We start from the raw sequence: 15,549 nt of genomic DNA on the forward strand, positions 1-15,549 counted from the left end.
AGGGTTACTCTGTTATGGGAACCACTTTGAGGGGTCAGGATGTGAGTGATGATTCTGTGAAGCAGAGAGTTTGTAGGACCGAGTGCCTTATGAGTTGGAGTGGTGCCGTCCAAGCCAGATAGGTTTTCACAGATGTGTTGCAAGACAATTTTGTATGTGACCCCAACCTGGGAGTCCCACTTCTCAATCATATAAGCTCTTGGCCCTTCCTCTTTATAGCCGAGAGCAGTCCCAATAGTCTCAGAGTTCAATGTTATGAAAACCTTCTTGACATAGGAGTGGATGGTGCCATCTATCAATCGCATGTTGGCATAGAACTCACGGACTAAACCGGGGTAGACCGGTTTCTGGATGTGGAGCAGTGGTGTCCAGTGAAGAAGTTCAAACAGAGAAGAGACATTGATCTCTTTGTTGGTGAGTGAGTCGAGATTGACAAGATAGGTGGCACAAATGTGGCGTTTTTCCAATACCTCTTTGTGGAATTCATAGGAGGCACAAGAGTTGAACCTTGCCGGATCAAAATGTGAATGTGATCGGTTGAACTTGTTTTTGAAATCTAATGACTCCAAGTTTGCTGGCTCCTTGGTGTCATGCAAGGCGAACCCCTTTGTCTTCTGGGTACTTCGTCCGGGTGTGGTCCTCTTTGGTGGTGATTGCGGTGGTGATGGAATGGGTGAAGTGTGTGATTTTTCTTCTTCTGCCATGGGAACCTTCTCCTTCTTTTTCCTTGAAGATGTCTTCGTGGCTATTACTTTCTTCCTCATGGTGTCTGTGTGTTTGGATGGTGGTGAGGGAGAAGATGAAGAGGTAGAATGGATATGTATGTGGGTGTGAGTTTGAGGTATGGAAGGTTTTTGAGAGAAAATGATTCTTTCACTTTTTCTAGGGGTGGTTTTCTTTTTCATGATACAGGAAATGGAGAAGTGGAATATGGAGAGATGAAGAGAACCGAATTGAGTGAGGGAGAAGGGAGGTTAGGGGCTCATTAAATGTGGAGTGGAGAGAGAATTGAAGGGAATTTAATAACCATTAGTGGGCGGTTATTAACCAAGAGAGTTTCCTTTTATTTAAAATAAACTAAAAAGTGGTTTCCTAGAATCAATGGATTAGAGGAGGGAAAAGATTTGATTTGACAATAACCACTTCCAACAAGACTTGATGAGACAACAAAAAGGAATTTTGATTTACATAAAGTGAAACTAACAAAACGGTCAGAGTGGGGTCAAAGAGGTTTGGTGGGGCCCAAAAGAATTAAAATCTGCGCAGTCTCTCTCTTGATCAAAACCCTTTCAACACACCCTGATTTTTATCTCCTGCTTTCCTACGAGACAAAACTGAGCAGAATAAAAAATTTCACAAGTTATCAATAGAACTTAAATCAATCATTCCCAAACTTTTTCTCAATGTACAGAATCTGTCTTCACAGAGAGGTTTTCTAAAAATGTCAGCAAGTTGGTCTTCAGATTTTACAAATTGAATATCAATAGTACCCTTTTGCACATATTCTCTAATGAAATGATATTTAATTTTAATGTACTTGGTTCTTGAGTGCAGAACAAGATTTTTTGAGATGTTTATAACACTCATATTATCACAAAATAGGGGTATACTATTGATTTTTAATTTGTAATATTCCAACTGAGTTTTTAACCAAATTAATTGTGAACAACATGCAGATGCAGAAATATATTCAGTTTCAGCTGTGGATAGAGCCACTGTGGCTTTTTTTTGCTTGACCACATGTTGAGTGAGCTTCAAAGGAAGCAACACATGCCGGAGGTGCTCCTTTTATCCACTATATCTCCCGCATAATCTGCATCACAAAACCCTACTGCAGAAAAGTCATCAGTTTTAGGATACCACAAGCCATAATCACTAGTTCCCTTAATGTATCTAATGATGCGCTTAACGGCTGAAAGATGGAATTCTTTTGGGTGAGATTGAAACCTTGAGCATACATCCACACTTTGAACAATGTCCGATCTAGAGGAGGTAAGGTACATGAGTGAACCTATCATTCCTCTATACCTTGTTTCATCCACATCTTTGCCATCATCATCCTTTTCAAGTTTTGTGTTTGGATGCATAGGTGTTCCCATTGGTTTGGAACTTTCTAGGCCAAATTTTTTGATAAGTTCCTTTGCATAATTTTCTTGGTGAATAAAGGTACCACTAGGAGTTTGTTTAATTTGGAGGCCAAGAAAGAAAGTTAGCTCTTCCATTAAACTCATCTCAAACTCACTAGTCATGAGTTTTTCCAAACTCTTCACACAAGGACTCATTAGCCGATCCAAACACAATATCATCCACATAAACTTGAACTAGGAGAATATCATCATTAGATGCTTTAATGAATAAAGTTGTGTCGGTGGTTCTCCTTTGAAAGTGATTTTCCAATAGGAAGGCACTAAGCCTTTCATACCAAGCTCTTGGAGCTTGCCTAAGGCCATAAAGGGCCTTTGAGAGTTTAAAAATATGATTTGGAAAATCTTTATGTCCAAAGCCGGGGGGTTGAGCCACATACACTTCTCTATCAATAAAGCCATTAAGAAAAGCACATTTCACATCCATTTGAAACATTTTAAAACCCTTATGGGCAGCATAGGCAAGAAGCAACCTAATTACTTCCATTCTTACTACCGGAGCAAAAGACTCATCAAAATCTATACCCTCTTCTTGATCGTAACCTTGGGCCACTAATCTAGCCTTGTTACGAACAACTTTTCCATCCTCACCTAATTTATTTTTGAACACCCACTTAGCACCCGTAATTTTCTTACCATCCGGATGAGGTACTAGTGTCCAAACCTCATTCTTGTCGAATTGAGCAAGCTCTTCTTGCATGGCTTTGACCCATGATAGATCTTCAAGAGCTTGTTTGACATTGTTGGGCTCCATTTGTGACAAGAGAGCAAGATTGCTTGGTTCGGATTGTCTTTTGGATGAGGATCTTGTTGTTACACCTTGTGAGAGATCACCAATGATAAAGTCATGAGGATAACCCCTCATGAACTTCCATTCTCTAGGCTTTCAGAGTGGTGTTGAGCTTTGATGAGTTTCTGTGGATTATTCTGTTCCAGTTTCTCCTGCTGGCTCAGGAGATAAAATGAAAATGTCTCCTCCATTCTGACGAGACAAAACTGGACTGGCAGATTCTTCATTTTGAGTAGACTTGGAATTTTCTTTACTTGTTCTAGCTTCTTCATAATCTGAATCATTATCTATCACAGTACTGGGAATTAAATTAGAATCACAAAAAGTAACATGTATGGATTTCTCTATGGTTCTATGTTCCTTGAGATAAATCCTATAGGCCTTGCTAGTGGTTGAGTATCCAACAAATATCCCTTCATAGGATTTTGGATCAAATTTACCAAGGTTTTCTTTATTATTAAATACAAAGCATTTGCATCCAAAAACATAAAAATACTTAAGATTTGGAGGGGTTCCTTTCCATAGCTCATAAGGAGTTTTCTTCAACCCTTTTCTAATAATGGTCCTATTTAAAATGTAACAAGCTGTATTTACAGCTTCAGCCCATAAAAATTTAGGAATCTCATTCTCACAAAGCATGGCCCTAGTCATCTCTTGAAGGCTTCTATTCCTTCTCTCAACCACCCCATTTTGTTGAGGGGTTCTAGGGCACGAAAAATTATGAGCAATTCCAAAGTCATCACAGAATTTTTCAAAGTCTTGGTTTTTAAATTCTCTTCCGTGATCACTTCTCAAATGGGCAATTTTTAAATATTTTTCATTTTGAATTTTCTTGAAAAGGGTTGAGAAAGCATGAAAAGCATCATTTTAATGAGCAAGAAAAAGTACCCAACTAAATCTAGAGTAATCATCTACCACCACTAGACCATAGTGTTTACCTCCTAAACTTTGAGTTCTTGTTGGACCAAAAAGATCAATGTATAACATCTCTAATGGCCTTTTGGTTGAAATTTCATCTTTTGGTTTAAAGGAGGATTTTACTTGTTTGCCTAATTGACAAACATCACAAGTAAGATCCTTATCAAATTTGATATTTGGAATTCCTTTAACCAGATTTTTCTTAACTAGCTTAGAAATTTGGTATATACTAGCATGACCCAACTTTCTATGCCATAGCCATTTTTCAGAATCAAGAGAAGTAAAACATGTTACATTTTGTTCTTTCAAGTCCTCAAGAGTCAATCCATACACATTATTGCACCTTTTGGCCTCAAATAAAATATCCCCAGATTTTTCACAAACAACCAAACACACAAACTTTCTAAAAATAACTTCAAATCCTAGATCACGCAATTGGCTTACACTAAGTAGATTATGCTTCAAACCATTTACAAGAAGAACATCATTTATACAAGATGAAAAGCTTTTACCAACTTTCTCAACTGCCACTATCTTTCCTTTACCATCATCACCGAAAATGACAAGTCCTCCATCATACTCATCAAACTTTATGAAGAAGGTTGTCTTTCCGGTCATATGTTTAGAACATCCGCTGTCCATATACCACATATTCTCCTTCCGTTTGGATACTAGGCATACCTACAAAACAAGCTCAAGTGACCTTAGGTATCCAAATTTTTTTGGATCCTTTCACGTTAAACCATCTTTTATGTCCTAATCCGTTATAATAAAAAACAACTTTATAAACTTTATCACCAATCATCCTTTCACCAAAAAAGCATTGAATGGGAAAGTGTCCATTTCGGTTACATAGTCTACAAAACCTTGGAGTTGCTGTTTTGTTAAAGCTTGTTGGATTTTGAAACCTTGTATCATTGGAAGATTAGGCAATGTTTTCAAAATAAGGTTTCTCAACAGACTTATAGAACCCCAAGCCAGCTTTATCATAAAGAGGTTTTTGACTAGTTAAGATTTGATTTAGATTTTCAGAACTTTGAGTGAACTTGGCTAAGTCATCTTTAAGTCTTTTGACCTCTTTAAGCAACTCTTCATTTTCTTTAAAACAGATTACATATGCAACAACTGAATGGTCACTTTCACAGCTCCTAAGTTGGGCTTTTAACTGCTTATTTTCTTCAACAAGTTTACAAGCAGTTTCAGCCTCCCTTACTTTTTCTTTGAGAAAACTGTTTTCTACTTTAAGGATGGTGATTTGTTGTTCAAGATCTTGATTATCCAGCAAGAAGTATCTTATTTTTTCAGAAAGATGATCTATCATAAGATGAAGAGCTTCAGTGTCAGGGTTAGGAATGATTACCTGTTCAACGTGGTCAACCATAAGACATGGTTGAGACTTTGTTTCAGATTCTTCATCGTCTTCAGAGTCATTTTCCAGGTCCTCCCATGATGCCATCAGTCCCTTTTTCTTTCCTTTCTTCAGCTTTTCTTCCTTCTTCAACTTAGGGCAGTCAGATTTGAAATGCCCTGTTTCCTTACAGTTGTAGCATGTCACCTTACTGAGATCTCTCTTCTGTTTTTTTGAACTGCCTCCTTTGCCTCTCTTCTTGAGCTTCACCATTTTCCTAAATTTTTTGGCAAACAACACAAATTCATTTTCAGATGAGTCATCACTGGATTCATCATCCAGAGGGTTAGTAACAGATGAAAAAGCTATTCTTTTCTTTTTTTAATCTTTTTTCAAATAGGTGTTTTCAAAAGCAAGTAAATTTCCTCTCAAGTCATCATATGTCATGGAGTCAAGACCACTACTCTCAGAAATAATTAATGCTTTTGTTTCCCACTCTTTTGTGAGACATCTCAACACTCTTCTCTCAAGCACATATTCAGGATACTTGATTTCCATAGCATCCAAGCAGACAATGATGATGTTGAAGCGCTCAAACAATTCATCAATAGATTCTCCTTCCTTCATTGCAAACATTTCATACTCTCTGTTTAGCATATCTATCTTGGTCTTCTTTACAATGGAGGTTCCTTCATGAGTAACTAGAAGTTTGTCCCAGATTTCCTTTGCCGTTGTGCATCGTGATACCCGTTGGTATTCCTTGAAGTTGATAGCACAGTTGAGTAAGTTGATGGCCTTGGCGTTGAGCTCAACCTTCTTTCTGTCTTCTTCGGTCCAGCTTGCTTCTGGTTTAAGAGAGACAACTCCTTCGGCACTTGTGATGGTTGGATATTGGGGACCTTCCAGGATAATCTTCCAAAGTCTGTAATCCACTACTTGCACAAAGATCTTCATTCTCTCCTTCCAATAGGTGTAGTTTTTCCCATTGAAAAGAGGGGGTCTGTTGCTTGACTGGCCTTCGGTCAGGTTGTATGACACCAGATTTGAGCCACTATTTTCTGCCATCTGGATCTTTTCTCCAAGCTGCAAAGCTTGATCTCTTTGAGACCAAGCTCTGATACCAATTGATGGTTTTCAGTGGATAAGAGAAGGGGGGTTGAATCTTAGCCCCTTTTTCGCTTGATAATACTTGCTGGTCTTTGAAACAACTTCTGGAGACTTTTTGCCTTTTTGTCTCGTAACCAGCCATGAGACTTTTTCTTTTGTCTCGTACCTAGCCACGAGACTTTTCTTTTTGTCTCGTCGATCAGCATGAGATATTTTTCAGTTTTATCTCCTATGCAGCAGAAACAGAAATGGAGTAGAAGAGAGAGAAAATTACACCCAGATATATCCTGGTTCAGCTGCTAAGTGCAGTGCAGCCTACATCCAGTCTCCATCACAACAATGATGGAATTTCACTATAATCATCTTTGATTACAAACACTAATTCTCCCTTGGAACTACCCTTCCTATCCGGGACAAGTCTAGAATCTAAACCCAATCCTGAACTTGACTTGGTTACTGCCAAGCTTTTACTGCTAAGTGCTAACCCAACTTGCAAGAGAATTCTGACAGAATCATAAAACACAACACAGATGTACAAAGGACCTCTAAGGACATCTATGGCTTTTTCTTTTAATTTTGCACTCTCTGCCATTTTCTGCTCTATGGCTTTTTTATTACAAACCTCACTGTTTGCCTTTTTTTTCATAAGACTCAAGACAGACAAAATTAAACAGAAAAACTACAAAACAGAATACATTGAAGGAGAAGAAATTCTGTTAGTTTAGGTAGCTCTGAGAATCCTGTGCTTTGCACTCTCACTCTTTTCTCCTTGAATCAAGCCTTGACTCTTTACCCTTATTTATAGGGAGAAGCCTCTAAGGTTGAAACCAAACAAACCAAGCTAATCTTCTTCTTCTTCAAAACAGAACCGGTTCGGCCAGAGAGAGAGAAGAGATAACTCATGCAAAACTCAACATGCAATTACCTCTAGTCCTTCCTTGGTCACCAATCTTCATCAATCCGAGCCCTCCATCCTTACCTTGCTCTCCAAGATGGATTCCTGGCCCATGAAGCTTCATGATGATGACAGTTTTATCTGCTCCAATCTCTGCCCCTTCCATCACGTAGCCACTGTAGTTACCTCCTGTGGTGGTTGAGCAGAATCAGAGACAAGCCATCCTCTCCAAGGATCTTCTTCTCTGGCCGAGATCTTCTCTTCCATTTTTGGGTATGGAGAAGCCAAGATCTCTTCACCAAATCTTACCATAAGTGATGAGAATCTTAGTCACAACATACTTTTAGTTTTCTTTTTCTTGCCATCATTATGATGGTCTTGTAGCGTGCTTCTTCTTCTCTTCGGTGGCTAGCTTTAGCTTCCATGGTTGCTACTGTGATATGACCGAAAAGGAAGAAAGAGTAGAGAGAGAAGAAAGAAAAGACAAAGCTATGAGTAATGAGTGTTATCACAAATAAATTAATTAAGGTCAACTCCCCATGCTTTTGTGTAGTAGCATGTAAGCTACATTAAAGCCATCAAATCATTTTCTCTCTCTCATTTATGTTTCCAATGCTAGTAAATTAAATTTTGAAATCCATCCCAAAATAAGAAATGAGATCCGTTGGAAACATTGAAACTTTGCTTTCTTTGCTTAAAGGATTCGGACCAAGCATTGGATCTTTTAGCAAAGATTATAATTTGGGCGAGTAGCAATAATAATCCAATCTGGCCCAAATAATGTGATAACAATTCAGCCACAAGAATCAAAACATTTTTGCATTATTGCTGAATGTATTTTTAAAACAATTGGGCTTGTAACAATTTTCTTCTCTGTTCGGCCCAAATAGAACCTGCATAGCAAAAAATTAATTTAATCAACATATATGAATTAATATTTTTGCAATTTATCAAATTAATAATGTTTAGTCATCACAAATGTTAACTTAGAATTTTCCAAACTCATCAGCAGATATGTAGATACCAACACAAAATCCGCAATCTGATTTGATTAATGTGCGGATCTGATCCAATTCGATCCGAAAGCCTTGCGGATCCGATCCATATTCGCAATTTTCGAATCGGATTCTAAAAAACACCGCGAATATGTGAATCGAATCCGATCTATGAATACCCCTAAATTAAAATACATACAATTTATAACGTACATATGATTCATACATATCTATGACTATAAATGCGTGGTTCTTTCTTCATATCTCAGACTAGGATAGGACGACATGCTTTTTTGCAAACAAAAACGTTATTCATTTGTACTTCCAAACAAAAAAAATTGTCTATTTAGACATTGAGGAATAAGTATTATTTTAATTTTTAAGATTTAGGATCAAAATTAAAATTATTTTTAATAATTTTTTTTTAGTTTGAAATGATTCGCAACATTTTATTTGATATTAAAATCATTCTTTATTAGAATCATTCTTTTAGACAAATTTATTTTTTATAAAAAAAATATATATGAATAACGTTTTTTTTAACAATGTAAATAATAAGTTAAAAAATTTAATTTTAATTTTAAAATTTAAATTTTGAATTAATTAGATATAATTCTTGTTTTGAATTTAACTTTTAACAACCACAAACCCTTCCCCCACACACGCACTGCGCTCCACCCGTGCTCCTCACAACTCTCCGCCGTCTCTTGTGAATCACCGCACGCGTTCCGGCTTCCTTGTGCGTCCACAACTGCCGCATGTATCCGTGTTTTGTCGCACCTCCCCAACTGCCGTACGCAGCCCAGCCTTGTTGTGCCTTCACCCCACCTGTCGCTGCAGGCAGTCCAGTCTCGTCGCACCTCCATCGCGCCGCGATGATTGCCTCTGCCCCCTCGCCTCCATCGCGTCGCTGCAAGCAGCCCAACTTCGTCCTCCGTCGCACATGCGGATGTTTATTTTTGATACAGATAGAATGTTTATTTTTCATGCAAATGGGATGTTTGTTCTTAATACGGAACAAATCACCTATACTCAGAGATGGTGACGGCTGGAGACGGCGACGCTTGAGAGCTTTCTCGTTGGCGAGGGGGACTGCGTACTAGGGTAGGTGATGAACGGCTGACTGCGGTGAAAAGGAAACTTAGGTTAGAAAGATGTGTAATTAGGTCAAAGTAAATCACTACTAGAAATAGGATTTTTTTGGACAAAAATTTCAAACGAAATTTATTCCGTCTAAATGACTTTTTAATTTCGGACAAATTTAAGACAAATGTTGAACAATTTTTAGTGGAGATTTTGGAATAATATATTCTGTCCTAAATTTGTCTAAATTTTGTCCCAAATTTTGGCACCAATTTATTTTTTTGATGGCGCCAAAATTTTCATACAGATTAACAACACATTTTGGACAAAAACTATATTTCGTCCATATTTCATCTGAATATGCTTGATAATTTCATACGGATTTGGGACGCATTTTGAAAAATGTTAATTTTATCCTAAATTTGTCTATAATTAGTTTTAAATCCTTTTACTATAACTAATCTTTTGAAGTAGCTAAAATTTTTTCCTATAAATTTAGGACAAAAATAACATTTTATAAATTGTGTTTGAAATTGCATCAATTTTCAAACAAATTTCAAATGTTTACTAAAAAATTTTAACATTTAATATAAAAATATTGTTTATATTTTAAATTTGTCTATAATTTATTCCAAATATTTTTATTATATTAATTTTTTTAATAATTTTAATTATATATAACTTATAAAAAAGTATAATTTTTTGTTTCTAGCAGTCAATTCCAATTTTCTTTTTTACTTTGAGCCAAAATTCCAAACTTCATTCAAAACCGCCCTTTTTTTTTCAGTGATCCTGCTCCCGCCTCCTATCACAGCTTCACAGCTAGGTTACAGAGCCAAAAACCCAACCTTTATTCAGAAGTCAGAATTGCCTTTTGGTTTCAGGGGTTTTTGATCTCCTTCTCCCCCTCCTTCTGCGTGCTCTGCCTCGTGCCTGTGGCCGCCGCTGATCTTCCGAGTTGAACTCTAACGCTTTCGACCTCACACCTCAGGCAACCTCCACGCTCGTTCTTCGCGCTCAAACCTACAACCCTCACTCGCTCACACTGCTCTGCCTGGCCACCTTCGAACCTCCGGTCTCAGACCTCGACTAATCCAACCGCCAATCTCGTACCTCAGATGACCTCTACCATCGTGATTCACACTCCAAGGCAACAATTCTCACTGGCTCACACCGCTCTGCCTCTTGCATGTGCACTGCCTCCTCTAGTCTCAGAATTCGCACCCCCGCCAGCCCCAGACACCGCACCTGAGGCGACCTCCACCCTTGTGCTTCGCTAGATTTCCCTTGCCTCCTTCTTCTCTTTGTGCGTCCTCTGTCAGGTTCTAATTTTTATGAGTAGTGATTGTTTATCAGCTTTGTTCATTGTTAATTTGTTTGTTAATGATGGTTCTCTTTCTAAGGATAAGATTAGGGGCTTATTAAAAAGTTAGGGTTTGTTATTAACTCTTTAAATGGTAGATCTACTGTCTTCTATTTTTTATATACGATAAAGCAAGAGAATTACATAAAAAAGACAACTTCTAAAAAAATTCTGGTAACTTCAATTCTTTAAATAAGAACTGAGACTGACCCTTTAATGAAAATTGCATCAATAAGAATTGATTGGTTTGCTCTAATGAAAATTCCTTGCATCAATAATTAATCAAACACCCTTTAATTTGTACTTTGCTGATTGCTCATTAGTGTTAATATAGCTATATATGTATATATTGGACAAGTGTACCTTTTTAATGTTTCTAACTTTGGATAGAATGAATTTGTAGCAACCTTCATTGTTAGGTGAAGTGGTGGTTAACGTGGGGAGTCTACATAATTAGCCACATTCAGTGTGTTGTGCACGTTTTTATCCAATTCCGAAGCAAAATGATGTTCAAAGCTAAGGCCAAAGTCCCCATTTTCTGAATCAATTATTATTACTTCTTATCACTACTTATGAGTTTTTACTTACATAGCCGATTTTCAGGAATAGTGTTTGTTGTATCTACTATATTTTATGAAATGAAACAGTTTGCTTCATGTTTATGATAGAGCCAATCATATGAACAATAAGGCCTTAATTAATTAATTGAAAAACAACATAATTCAATTTTTGTTTGAAGCTAATTAATTAACCAACAAAGGTGGTTGCTGATTTGTGATCTACTATGGACATTGCAAACAAGGAATAACTATTTTCTTTTCTTCTTTCTTTTTTCAAATCAAAACTTTGAACCAAAATAAACTTTATGCTAAGGCATGCTAGTTTCAAGATGGTGTTTTTTCTCAGGCTATATCAATGGAATGATATAGATACAGTTTTTAGAGACAAACAAGAGACAAAATTTGGTTTCTTTCCTGCATCCTGGTATTGTAGTTTGGGATAATATTTGATTTTCCTAATGTGGGTGACTGTGCTTTGGGTTTAGAGTCAGTTAATCTTCTCTAATTTGGTTGCATTTATTTTGTTTTGTGTCATGTGACAGATCCTTGAGCAAATTGGTAATAGAGCAGAACGCCTTAGGATTAAATCAGATATATATTTATATTCAAGAACTGATATTGAGGTGGAAATCTGGATTTCTTCTGATTAGTTTTGCTGCTAGCATTCTTCTTGTTATATTATTTTCTGTTTTATACATGGATTTTTATTGAAGTTATTGTCTGTGTCCTATTAAGCGATTATTTCAGGGTCCTATTAAGCGATTATTTCATGTAATAGCCTTAACTTGCAAGAACTGTATGGTGAAGTCTAGATACTTGTATGCTTTTTTACCTTAATTTAGTTTTCAGGACATATTGAAGAAAACTCAGCTTCTTTCCCCTCGTGCTATGGTTGTTGATTCAATACAAACTCTTGATCCTATTTACACTGTTAGTAGTTTTCCTTCAACTCTATTAACACTTTTCTTTTTCTATCATTTGCCAATGTCTTTAAATTTAACATTTTATTTTGATTTATGTATTCTCAAGTGGTCAGAGCAAAAGGTTAAGTTGAATGATGCCGAGTACAAGTTAAAAGATCAAGGACGTCAACTAAAGGTTCAACAGAAAAGAATTGGTTTTACTAAAAAGACAATTTCTGTTTTGTATAAAAAGTTGAATCTCCCACTTCTTTCAACCTTGTCTGATGCTGCAGAAGATGAGCTTGAGACAGGCTCTAGTGATGATGAGGATGATAACATAAGTGATTGAAGTCAGGAGTATATATTTTTTCTGATTTAGATTAAGGAATTTTTAGGTGAATTAGTTAGTACATTTTATTTTATTCATGATATTTGACATTTTTAAAGGCTTTCTTTGTTTTAGTTTAAGTATTTTTTCTTATTTTAGTTTGATTACATTTATGGATAAAAGTATTTTAATAATAAATATTTTTTTAACTCTTTTATGGTAATTAACTTTTTCATGACTTTATTATGTGTTTATAATTTCGATGATGTAATATGAAAAAAAATGAATATGATGGTCTTAATATAGAAAGTAGATCGAATACAATTTATTTTCTAAAATATTTATATATTAAATAGCAAATTTTGTTTGAAAACTGTTTGAAATATTATAAATTTGTAGAAAATTTGTGCGAAAATAATTTTGTTTTGTATGAAATTTGTTTCAAATACGTCAATTCTTTTAAATTAAATTTGTCCGAAATTTAATTGAAAAGAGATATTTGATTTGTCTAAAATTTGTTTGAAAAAAAATTGTTATATTTGACTAAATTCGTTAGAAATTTGTTTGGAATAAAATATATTTTTTATTTGAAATTTGTCTGAAATACATTGTCTTTATGTTGGCTAATCTGTCTAAAATTAGTCTAAAATACATCATAATAGTTAGAATTATAGCAGATAAATGCCTATTCAAAATCTGTCACAAAATCTTCTGAAAAAAATTTCGGACGAAATTTCAGACAAAATATAAATTAGCAACAAGGCTTTTTGGGACAAAAAAAATTCGTCCCAATTTTGTTTGAAAAAAATTTTTTGTCTCTAATTTGTTCAAAATTTATTTCAATTTCGTCTCAAAATTTGTCCGAAAAACCCTATTTCTAGTAGTGAAAATTAGGTAAAAGTTGTGAGTTTAGGATGAAAATAAAATTGAATGATTAGTGGGCCTGAAATGCAGTTTATTATTCACGTTATTTGCATCTCTCATTGTTCACATAGCGGAATCGGTATAAAACTTAACAATTACCATTCTTCTAAGAAAACACCAATCTTAAAAATCATCTATCATCCTCCATCTTCGTCCATTATCATCATCACCATCATCATAGTTTATCCACCTCCATTGTCATCATTCATCATTCACCTTTATGAAAACTATCCATCACCAAGCCATATACTTTCACCTTCATCCCACTATTAGACTGCTCTCTCTTTCTCCCCCCTCCCCTTCGATCCACACATATTGTCTCTATTATTTATTGAATAGTTATTGTTGTTGTTGGTAGAATGTGAGTGTGGGTGAAAGAATTTGAGATTGAATGAAGTATTCTAAAGGGAATTGTTGAGTAGCTGCTATTGTTGATAGATTGTTGAGTAGTTGTTGATAGGGGTGTTCGCGGTGCGATTTGGTTCGGTTTTTGAGAGAAAAGTCATCCGATCCAATCGTTTAATTAAACTGCGATTCGGTTTGGTTCGATTTTTTTATTGAGGCCATCCGAACCAAACCAAATCAATTAAAATCGGTTTGGTTTGGTTCGGTTTTTAAAAATGTTGCCTCTTCATCCTTTTCTACCTATTTGTGAATTGTGATCATTTTACTAATGCAACTATAATTTTCAACAAAAGGAAAGTCTTGAAGCCACCTTTAGAGTTTTTTCCCCATGATCTCAAAGTCACTGAGTTTAAAATAAGGAATCAGTCACTGATTCAAAGAATTGACAATCCATCCCATTCTTATCAAGATATTCATATTCATGCATATTCTTTCCTAGTACATCATAACCAAAGCTACAAGTGTTATATAACAAACAGGACAAACTATTCCATTCTTATTAAGATATTCATATTCATGCATATTCTTTCCTAGTTCATTATAACCAAAGCTACAAGTGTAACAAACAAGACAAACTATTCCGTAAAGCTCTCCTTGATAACTCCATCAATGGAACTGTCATAAAAAAACCTTCAAATCTGCTCAAATTAAGAGGTGACAATGATCAGTGAACCAGCAAATAAATTTCCTTAAACAGAACAACAAATAAATTAAACAATGATCAGTGAACCAGCAATCAGAAAAGACCAAAATATATATATAGCACAACAGGGTAAATACAATAAATCAAGCAATACCATAAACCGGCAGCAATCCAGCAATACAATAAACCAGCAGCAATCCAGCAATACCAAATTATCAACAATAAACTGAACAATACACTGAACAATAATTCAATAACCAGTAATACCAAATTACCAACAATAAACAGAACAACAATAAAATAATTCAGCAACCAGCAATAAACAGCAACCAGAAAATTACCAACAATAAACAGCAACCAGCAAGGCAGCAAGCCAGCAACAAAACCAACAATAAAATAATTCATCAAATCAACAATGCACCCACCAGTAAACAGCACGTAGCAACAATACAGTGATATCATTTTTGTGCATGTTGTGATCCAGTGATATCTTCCAATACAGGGGAAGGGGAAGCGTGCATGCAGATTTTTTCCTAATACATCATAACCAAAGCTACAAGGGTTATAACAAACAGGACAAACTATCATTTTTATCTATCAATCCAATTTCTTTGGTCTAATAATTCAAGAGCAAAAACATAACAACAAATAGATTAAAAACAGAACAACAAATAAATTAAACAATGATCAGTGAACTAACAATCAGAAGCAATTTTCCTAAACAATGAACAACAAATAGAACAATGAACACTGAACCAGCAAGAAAACAACAACTAGCAACAATGAAATCAAATAATCAGTGAATCAATAACAAGTAAAACAATAAAACAAATAAAACAATAAATTTCCCTAAACAATGAGAAACAAATAAAACAATAACAAGTTAACAACAGCCAGCAACAATGAATCACTGAACAATGATTATTGAACAGAAATTAGTCAAATTACTTAATTACATACCTGACTCAGAGGCTCGGGCTCCATGTCTCACTTGAATCGGTGGTTGGGTGGCTTGGTAGTCGGTGCTGTGCTGTGCTGTGTTGTGGGTGGCCGAAAACACTGCTGGGTGGTGCTATGCTAGGTGGCTCAGTGGGAAGAAGGCTTCGGCGCTGCTGGGTCGGTGCTCGCTGGGAAGAAGGCTTCG

General features: G+C 35.7%; 1 long non-coding RNA gene across 1 annotated transcript; it reads right to left on the reverse strand.

Annotated features, from left to right (window-relative positions):
- Positions 14,111–15,549, reverse strand: LOC107619766. Its single transcript, XR_001615780.2, has 3 exons — positions 15,366–15,549; positions 14,831–14,938; positions 14,111–14,400 (listed from the first exon to the last, which is right to left on the reverse strand). It is a non-coding gene; the product is annotated as an uncharacterized LOC107619766 (long non-coding RNA).

The sequence above is a fragment of the Arachis ipaensis genome, chromosome B09 (genome assembly GCF_000816755.2).
Source record: "Arachis ipaensis cultivar K30076 chromosome B09, Araip1.1, whole genome shotgun sequence".
In the NCBI taxonomy this organism is placed as follows: domain Eukaryota; kingdom Viridiplantae; phylum Streptophyta; class Magnoliopsida; order Fabales; family Fabaceae; genus Arachis; species Arachis ipaensis.